This window comes from Globicephala melas, chromosome 5 (assembly GCF_963455315.2).
Source record: "Globicephala melas chromosome 5, mGloMel1.2, whole genome shotgun sequence".
Taxonomy (NCBI): domain Eukaryota; kingdom Metazoa; phylum Chordata; class Mammalia; order Artiodactyla; family Delphinidae; genus Globicephala; species Globicephala melas.
In genome coordinates, this window is record NC_083318.1 from 4,611,450 (window position 1) to 4,622,017 (window position 10,568).

Sequence of the window (10,568 nt, forward strand, 5' to 3'; positions counted from 1 at the left end):
TGCTTCAAAGCCTTTTTCAGATACCTCCACTATCTGTGTTCTCTCAGCATTGACATCTTTTTTTCCCATGTGAATTGAGATTTTTCCTGGTTCTTTGTATGCTTAGTAATTTCGATTGTATCCTGGATATTTTGACTGTTCTGTTTTCTTTTTCAAACTGTATCCAGCTTTATTAAAGATACTTTTCATAAACAATCATGGTATTTCAGGCAGGACGTGGGCAGACAATCGTTAACAGTATACAACAACTTTCAAACTCCCTTTTTCAGTGGGCTACCAAAATCTGAAAGCCACTATAAAACCCAATGAAGTCTTCTTGTGATGCTCTGAACAGGGAAAGTTTAGAGTGAGGGTTGACATTTCACATTTAGCATGTTGTTTAACAACTTTTCACAAGCCGACCCTGACTTTCAGGAAATGGAAATGAAAATGGCAGAAGTATCAATCGGAAGGTCCACAACCTAAAAAAGGAACCGCTGCTCTTTTGAGGGACGCCATCTCAGTGGTCACACTGGAAAGTCCAGATTGCCTGACATACTGGTAACCAGTTTTGAGGGGTCAGGTTCCAACAGGTCTCTGGGTTTAAGGGAGTCAAGTCTAGGCAGAAGGTGGTGAGGGAGAAGAGGACATAAAAACTAAATTTAGTTTTTCCACACCACAAGGCATTTGTGCCAAGGTGGCTACTGTGTGTCAACATCAAGGAGCCCCTCCTTCCTGGGAACCAAGAGGAAGTCTCTCACAACCAGACGGGAAAGGTGTTCTTTATCCCATGTCAATCCAGCTTCGGAGACCTATTAGTGACATGTGCTTTTCCCCAAAAAAACAATAATGAAGTGTTCCGTACGCTAACAACATAGCTTAAAAAAAAAAAAAGTAAAACAAAATTCTGCATTTTTATAAAACTTGATAGAAAATAGTACTTCAAACTGTACAGTCAGCAGAAGCGCACAGTTATCAAGAAGGCACACACTTCACTTGGCATCTCCTGCACCCTCAGCTTTCTGGGCCTGGTCTGTTTCGGCATCTCCGTTTTCTGCAGGGTTATCCCCATCCTTGCCTGTATCAGCTTTCCCCCTTTTTCCCTTTGGGTACCTTCTCTCCCTTCTTTGCAGGGGCCTTTTTAGGCTTGGGCTCTGGCTTTGGAGGAGCAGGTTTAGCAGATGACCTTGCAGATCTTCTCTGTGGTTCGTCCTTCACCTTGGTTTTATCTCCTTTAGCATCCCCTTCAGCCTTTCTCTTGGGCGTGGTGGCGACGGCGGCGGGACGTGGGCGCTGGACACGGGCACGCAGTGGCGCGCGGCTTTGGCTGGTCCAGGGGTCGCTCTCACCTCTTCTTCACGCTGCTCCGACTGTTCTGTTTTGAAACTCTGTGTATTGTTTAAATTCTATCCAGAATGTTGATATTTTGGTTTTAGCAGGCAATCAGCCTGGGTGGGTTCAGGCAGTAGTGTAATGGTGTGCATCTCAAGGGAACTAGGATTTTGGAAGGAAGGGGAAAGGTTTGGATTTGGCAATGGAGAGCAAGCAGGACTCGAAGGATTTAAACCAAAACAAGACAAAACACCTACAACTTGAGAGTATTGCAAGGAAGCAAGGAGACGGCCAGGTTTTTGGTTAGAGTAAGAAGATAGAGGGAAAGGTTAGAAGAGTTGTTAAGGGCAACAGGGGATTTGACTCAGGACAGCACAATGAAAGGGTCAGGCTAGATTAGAGCAAAGCATTATGGGGTTAAGAATCTATATGATGAGTTCAAAAAGAGACATGCACCACAGTGTTCACTGCAGCACTATCTACAACAGCCAGGACATGGAAGCAACCTCAGTGTCCATTGACAGAGGAATGGATGAAGAAGATGTGGCACATATATACAGTGGAATATTATTCAGCCATAAAAGAATGAAATTGAGTTATTTGTAGTGAGGTGGATGGACCTAGACTCTGTCATACAGAGTGAAATAAGTCAGAAAGAGAAAAACAAATACCGTATGCTAACACATATATATATGGAATCTAAAAAAATGGTTCCGATGAACCCTAGAGGCAGGACAGGAATAAAGACACAGACATAGAGAAAGGACTTGAGGACACAGGGAGGGGGAAGGGTAAGCTGGGACAAAGTGAGAGAGTGGCATGGACATATATACACTACCAAATGTAAAACAGATAGCTAGTGGGGAGCATCGCGTAGCACAGGGAAATCAGCTCGGTGCTTTGTGACCACCTGGAGGGGTGGGAGAGGGAGGGTGGGAGGGAGGGAGATGCAAGAGGGAGGGGATATGGGGATATAAGTATACATATAGCTGATTCACTTTGTTGTGTTGTGGCTGGAAGGACTTGTGGAGCCATTCTTTAAATCCAGAACACTGAAAACCCTCGAAGCGTCCTTTATAGACTAAATCTTTGGTGTTGCTGCCACTGGACAGGCAATCTTCCAGGAGCATGGAAATCCTGCTGTGGGTGGGAAGTATATAATGATGTATATATACCTACTGGGAAAACCCAAGAAAAACTACATCATTTTAGGTCTCTCCTCAAACTTCAACTTATCAGAGGGGCCTTATTTGAACATGTTAACTGAAGTAGTATTTTTTGTGGTCACTTTCCACCCTCTTACTATGCTTCCCCCACCTTCTTAGCACTTATCACCACCTGTCATATATTTACTTGTTTAGTATTTCTTCTCAGTAGAATGTAAAGATCTTGAGAACAGATTATTTTTTTTTTAACTGCTTATTTCCAGGACCCAGAATAGTGCCTGAATATTTACAGAATGAATGAATGGATAGATAAGAATATTAGACCCATTAAGTGAGTTCAGTATCATGGCCAATTACAAAATCAATAATCCTAAAATTAATAGTGTTCCTATATACCAGCAAAAGCCTTCAGAAGAATATTTTAAAAGATAATATTTATTAACAGCAACAAAAAATATAAAATATCCAGAAGTAAACTAAATGGAAACTAAATAATATGGAAATTTTACTGACAGAATTGAATGAATAGTGAAGTGTACCATATTGCTGGATGGAAAGACATAATATTGTAATGATGAAAATTCCCCCCAAATTAACCTATAAATTTAACACAGTATCAATCAAAATTCCAGCAAAATTTTTAGGGGAGACAGAGGGGCAAAATTTGATTAAAAGATTTAAAATTTCATCAGGAAGAATAAAGGCTTTAGATAGTCAATTAAATTCTGAAGGAAGGCACTGATAAGGGACCTTGCTCTACCAGACACAAAACCAAAAAATATAGGAAAAGACAAATTTGTGGTATGTATCAAAGCCTTAAAAAAAAAAAAAAAGGTGCATAGCCCAGGCATTCCAATTCTGGAAATTTTTCCAGTCAGTGTTTGCTAAGTAGAGGATGGTTCAATTAAACAAATACCTGTGGAATACCATGGAGCTTTTAAGAATGATAGTGTAGAACTACATTAATTGCTATGGAAGTGTTCACCATACATTTTTGTGTTAAAAAAACTGATTACAAAACAATACATCTGTTATCCTCATTTCTTATAAAATTGAAAAATAATTTTATATATATATATATATATGTGTGAAGAAATAACCTGGATGGAAGGTTATACATGAAAATTTTAATGGTAGTTCCTTGGGAATAAGGATTACAAATGATTAAAGCTTTTTGTTGTTTTTTTGAATTTGTATACTGAAAAAATTAGGAAGTTTCCCCCCCAAATAGGATGGCAGTTAAACTCTTCACTATTGCCACCTGGTGGCTACCACTGACAGATATCATTTCTTTTCTATCACCTTAAGAAACAACACACATCACATCATAACTATAAGGTTGTAAAGAAATCTGCAGTATCACCTAGTTCTAGCCATCATTTTATGGCTGAGAAAATAAAAGGCAAAAACGTTTAAGCCATTTGTCTAGAGTCACACTGTTCGTGAAACTTATTAATAGTAACAAACTCTTGTTAAGCCCTTTTGCTAAGTACTTTATATAGACTGTCTCATTTTATTCTCATGGGAACATATGACGTAGTTCCTATTTTTACTCTCATCTATCCCTGTTTAACCAATGAGGATCCTGAGGCTCACAGAAAATGACCCACCCGAGGCTGCACACTCGGGGTAGAGCAGGCATTCTGAGGTCCACAACCCTTTCCTGAACCTCCGCGACGGTGCCACCTTAGTCTCTGAATTGCCCTTGCCCTTTCCATTATATCCCACTGCCTCTTCCTTCCGTGCTTTTGGTGAAAACTCTTAAATATGCCCAGCGTTATGTTCCTCCAGGTTGAAAAGAGAGTGTAAACATTTATGGAGAGAAATATAAAGAAACGAAGTGGTTTTACCCCCAGCTCCTTTTAAGAATCTTGTCCAGATGGAAACAGACTTACTTTGAATTGTTCCAGTGTCCAGATCCGAAGGAATATTAGAGACTTGGGACCATGGATAGGCTTCCCTGGGTTCCCTGCTCCAGTTTTCCACATGCTATGTTCTCCCCTTAAGTTTTCATTGACCAGAGCTGAAGAGTTACCATCACTATATGCAGTTGTTCGTGTACTTCTTCCCCTCTCTCTTCTAGCCCTTGCCCAAATTCTTAGGGAGAATCGTCTCTAGCTCTGGATCTATCTTCATGCATCAAACACAAATGGCATAACTGCTAATAAGTGCAAAAATTGTACTAGGGATAAATCTTTTGAAAGTGAAATTAGAAATGGGAAATGACTAGCGCGATTAGCCTCTGTAGCCCCTGAGAACCTAAAAAGTCTTTCAGAATTGTTCCCAAAATGAATACATGCTTTTGAACTATCATCTAGTTAAAGCTGACTTTTCTTAAGTACAAGTGTGCTTCAAAATAAATTAAATCTTTTAATTTGTACTAGTGCTGTAAAAGTGTTATTTTTCTACGCTAGCGAAAAGAACATAGTTGTTAGACAGCCTCGAGTTAAAATTCACGTATAAGCTATGGCTTGAGTAAATTATTAAATTTAACTTAAATTGCAATTTTTTCTTACCTCTAAAATTAAGGATAATAATATCACCAAAGGTGGTGGAGAGGATTCAATGAGATGACACATGAAAATGACATACAGGCCTCTAGCAGATACACACTTCCTTCCCTTCTCCCTGTGTTATGTACTTATCTCATCCAAACGTCCTTCATACACCCGGGCTAGGGTTTCTTTGAAGGAATCAGTTCTGCCTCAGCCTGGCTGAGGTGTTTGAGTCTCTTTCCTTTTTTTCTTTCACATCCCATCTTCAGTCTGTCAGTAAGTCCTGTGGGCATCACTTTCAGGATAGATGCTCAATTCGACTTTTTTTTTTTTTTAACCCCTCCACAGCTACCATGCCTGTCCAAGCCACCATCATCTCTCATCTGACTGGTGCAGTAACTTCCTAACTGGACTCCCTACTTCCTTTCTTGCTCCCTACCATCTATTCTGCACATGCAGCCAAATTATTTGTTCACAAATTACGTCACTTCTCTATTCAAAACCTTCCAAGAGGTCCCCATCACTCTTAGACTAAAAATCTAAAGTCTTCACCAAAGACTACTAAACCTCTGTGACCGGAACCCTGCCTACCATTCTCATACCTCTCTCCTATCTTGCTCTGCTGCAGCTGCACTGGCCTCCTTACTTTTTAAAAAACAACTGAAGTAGAATTGACTTACAATATTATATTAGTTTCAGGGGGCCTCCTTGCTATTATTCTTTGCTGCTGCCAACCATATACCTGCCTCAGGACCTGTATATCTGTTGTTCTCTTTGCCTGGAATGCTCCTCCTAGATCTTTAATGCCTTGCCTTTTCATTGCCTACCTCAGAGAGGCTGAACCTAGGCACCCCATTTAAACAGATACTCTTCCAAAACTCTCTCTCCTTAAGCTTCTTTATTTTTTCTCGTAGCGTCTACCAACTACCTTGGCATTGAAAAATACATACATACATATATATTTCTCCGTCTTCTCACTTGAAATGTAGGTTCTGTGGAGATGGAGACTGTGTTTTATTCTCTTTGTATCACTAGCATCTAGAACAGAGCCTGGCATGTGCCAGGCATTCCAAACTATTTGTTAAAAAATATATTTGTGGAATGAATAAAAAAACGTTTAGCTTCCTGCCATCAAGTCAGCAAACTTGCCTCCTTCTATAGCCATCCTTTCCCCTCTTCCTCCTTTAAGTACAAGAGATGTTTTTCTTCTTGTCTGAGGTTAATGTCTCACCTATGCTGCCTCCTCAATGACCTTGACTTAGCCTTTACATTCACCTCTCCCATCTGCAGAATTCTCTTTCTAGCAGGCACAAGTCTCTCCCATCTTAAATAAAAATCAAGGGCTTCCCTGGTGGCGCAGTGGTTGGGAGTCCGCCTGCCGATGCAGGGCACACGGGTTCGTGCCCCGGTCTGGGAGGATCCCACATGCCGCGGAGCGGCTGGGCCCGTGAGCCATGGCCGCTGAGCCTGCGCGTCCGGAGCCTGTGCTCTGTAACGGGACAGGCCACAGCAGTGAGAGGCCCGCGTACTGCAAAAAAAAAAAAAAAAAAAAAATCAAAAGAAAATCCTCTGTCTGCATCTCTTGTCACCTGCCAATCTCTCCTGCTCTTCACAGCCAAACTTCTTGAAATACTTCTTTATCCTCTTTGCATTCCTCACCTCTCCATCCATTCTGGTTTCTCTGAAACTCCTTAGAAACAGCTCACTCCTGCTTTAATAGTTCTCTTCCCTGAGCTTTTCCAGGACATTACTCTCTTCATGCTTTCTCCTACTTCCCTGACTGCTACTCTTCCTGTCCCTCCCTAAAATTCTGTGTATCTGAGTTCAGATCAGGGTTCTCCTTATTCTGCAGATTCTCCCTTGGCAATCTTACCCATGCCCATGGTTTCGGTTACCACCCAAATCTGTATGCCCAGCCCTCATCTCCATCTACTAGGCTCACAATTTATATGACCTACTGCCTACTTGATCCCCACCTGGATTTCCACAAGCACCTCACCATAGAGATGTCATCTTCTCTCTCCTAACTTGTCTCTCCTCCGGTGTTACTTATTTTAGTGAATGGCACAATCATCCACCAGTTGTTCGCGGAAGCTACCCTTGGTTTCTCTTCTCCTTCAAAGCCCCTCACCCCCATCCAGCCAATCAGTAGGGTCCCGTTAATTCTGCTATATTGGGTCAAACTCTTGCCCCACCCCTACCCCCCGAAAGATATATCCAGGTCCTAACTCCTGGCGTCTTTGAATGTGACCTTATTTGGAAACAGGATCTTTGCAGGTATGATCATTAAGTTAAGGATCTCGAGATGAGAGCATCCTGGATTTCGGATGGGCCCTAAATCCAATGTCTGGTGTCCTTATGAGAGAAAGGAGAGGAAGAGGGAGAGGCAGATTTGATACGCAGGCACAGGGGAGGGGGCCATGGGAAGACCCCTGTGAAGATGGAGGGAGGCTCTGGAGCTACGTTGCTACAGGAACAACAAGGATTGCCAACCCTGCGGACGCCGTGATTTCAGACTTCTGGCCTCCAAAACTGTGAAAGAATGAATTTCTGTTGTTTTCTTCCCCAAGTTCGTAGTAATTTGTTATGGTAGTCCTAGGAAACTAATACATCTATCTTCTAAATATCTTGAAATCCGTCCACGTTTTTCCATCATTATTCTCCCCATCTAGTTCAGACCCTGATTACAACAGTCTTCTGCCTCGTCTCCCTGCTGCTAGTCTCAGCCGATCTTTCTAAAATGCATGGAATTTACGTCACTACTGACAATCTGTGAGTGGTTTGCCAGTGACTCCTGGATTAAGTCCAAACGCCTGGCCCAGGACTTAAGAGTCTGGCTTCTGCTTACTTGGGTAGCCTTACTTCTCATCTCTCTTCACCCTCACCCTTAATTCTATGCTCCAGACTTAGTAATAATTTCTTCCTTTTTATTTTTTGGCTACGCCACACGGCATGTGGGATCTCACTTCCCCGACCAGGGATGGAACCCATGCCCCCTGCAGTGGAAGCGCGGAGCCTTACTCACTGGACGGCCAGGGAAGTCCCGTAGTAATCATTTCTGATATTTATGGGATACCTACTCTGTGCCAGAAGACACTATTCTAAGAGCTAGATCTCACAACGACCCTATAAGATAGGAAACAGGCCCCTTTCAATGTCTCTGCCTCTGGGACACTGCTCGTGCTCTTCTTGCCCGAAGCGCCCTCACTCTGTCTTCCCTTGCTCTCTATCTCCTCCTCATAGTTCACACCACAATGTAGGTCTCAGCTTATACAGCACTTCCTCCAGGAAGCAGTCCTTGATATTCCTAATCTGGGTTACGTGTCCCACCCCTACCGTCCGTATTCCTATCACACCCTGTACTCCCCCATCATGATATAAAACATTATAACTGTCTATTTACTGGTGTCTTAGTCTGTTCAGGCTGCTATAACAAAACATCACAGGCTGGGTAACTCAAAAACAACAGAAATTTATGTCTAACAATTCTGGAGGCTGAAAGTCTAACATCAGGGTGCCAGCATGGTCAGGTGAGGACCCTCTTTCGGGCTGCAGACTTCCCACTGTGTCCTCACATGGTGGTAGGGGTAAGCAAGCTCTCTCTGGGGCCTCTTTTATAAGGGCACCAATCCCATTCATAAGTGCTCTGCTCTCACGCGTGACCCAATCACCTCCCAAATGTCTCACTTCCTCGTACCATCACCCTGGGGGCTAGGATTTCAACATAAGCATTTTGGGGGAACACAAACATTCAGACCATCCAATAGGCCTACGGCTCACGCTGTATTTTGTTTCCTGCGGAAAGTGGCCGTGCCTTTCTCTTGCCATTGTAACCCCATCCCCAGAATCTAGCCCAGTGCCTGGCACAAAAGAGATACTCAACATATTTGAGTAAATCAAAGAACCCTGGGGCTTCCCTGGTGGTGCAGTGGTTGAGAGTCCGCCTGCCGATGCAGGGGACGCGGGTTCGTGCCCCGGTCCGGGAAGATCCCACATGCCGCGGAGCGGCTGGGCCCGTGAGCCATGGCCGCTGGGCCTGCGCGTCCGGAGCCTGTGCTCCGCAGCGGGAGAAGCCACAACAGTGAGAGGCCCGCATATCACCAAAAAAAAAAAAAAAAAAAAGAACCTTGAATAAAGGCTGTTAGTACCATATGTCTCTACTGACATAGAGTAGGAAAAAATGCACCCCTAGACCTAGATGCCAACTGTCCCCTCCCTCAGAATTCTGATGCCTCCTAAGCCTTTGCTTGGGCCCATTCTGAAACATCTTTTCCTAAGAATTTCCTGAGACACCCAAGGCCAGTTACTTCTCACTTTCCCATCACACTCAGCCCTTCGTCAAATACAAGGCTCTCCAGGAAGCTATCCTCTCCCATTCCGCTCTGCAATCCTCCCAAACCCTTCCTCTTCTGGCTCTGTCCTCTGCCCTGTGTCCTCTGGAACTCCTGCCTATTCAAAACAAACTCACCTATAGTCTCATCCTTATAACAAAATACTCCTCCCACCTCCTGGCCTTAAGCAGAAACCTGGTTTCCCTTTAGGAAACGACTCTTTCTACTACCATCTGGGATGGAGATTGTTAATCTGTCTCACCCTCATGGAGAAGGCTCTCCTTTCAGAATTATAGTTTTCAACCATCTACCTCTCTCCTCCTGCTGTTTACTGCCATCTACTAACTTCCTAGTTCTTCTTTTCTCTAGTTTATGGTCTTTATCTCCACGTGAGTCCCACCGTCATCTGGGATCATTCGCTTGTCCATTTGGACAGCCCTATCTTCTACGTCCTTGAACCCTCTCAATCTGATGACCTTTAACACACTACACTTGATCTACTCCGTGACTGCACTTAGGTTTGTCGCCAGGAATGGCTCTACCTCCTAAATCCTGGATTTCAGTATCTTCCATTCCTTTAGCACATTAATTTTCTTACGAAGTCCCGTCCTGCCACTTCAGTTCTTAATCAGCCTAGATGCGTGGCTCAGCTTTTCATGGTCCAGCTTTTCACAAACGTCCTCACTACCTTGTACCCTCGTTTACCTGGCTCAGATGCAGCCTGGGAACACTATAAGCATTTACTTTTCATCCCTATACCCAGGCTTCTGAGTACTTGTCTGGGCTAGGACTCTTTTGGTTGGTTGTGATGAAAATCAATGCAAGATAGTTTAGAGAAAAGGAGAGTTTAATGGAGCTACCAGAGTAGCTCATGTGTCAAGAGTACAACTGGGGCTCCAAGACAGCTGGAACTAGAGACGCCTGCTGCTGGGACTCACTCTGTCTTTTCTGCTTCTCTCAATGTACTGGTTTTCTCCACATGACAAGAAATAGTCTCAAGCGTCCTATCCTGTGGTTCCTAGAAAGTTACTGTTTCCTCTTATTATAGATCAGAAAATCCCAAGGGAGGGCTCTGACCTAGCTTAGATCAGGTGTTCACTCGCAGACCAATCACTTATAACTAGACAAGGTACTTGAGTCAGTAGCTTCCATTAGAACTAGATGACAGAATCAAGGAAGGAACAGTTTTCCCACGAGGAGAGAGTAGCAGACACGCAGAATAATCGATGGCTGCCTCGGAACTCCTAGAGATCGATGAATTGATG

General features: G+C 43.4%; 1 pseudogene; it reads right to left on the minus strand.

Moving 5' to 3' along the window:
- Nucleotides 1-971: 971 nt before the first annotated feature.
- Nucleotides 972-9,348, minus strand: LOC132597353 (non-histone chromosomal protein HMG-17 pseudogene; annotated as a pseudogene).
- Between the last annotated feature and the right edge of the window lie 1,220 nt (nt 9,349-10,568).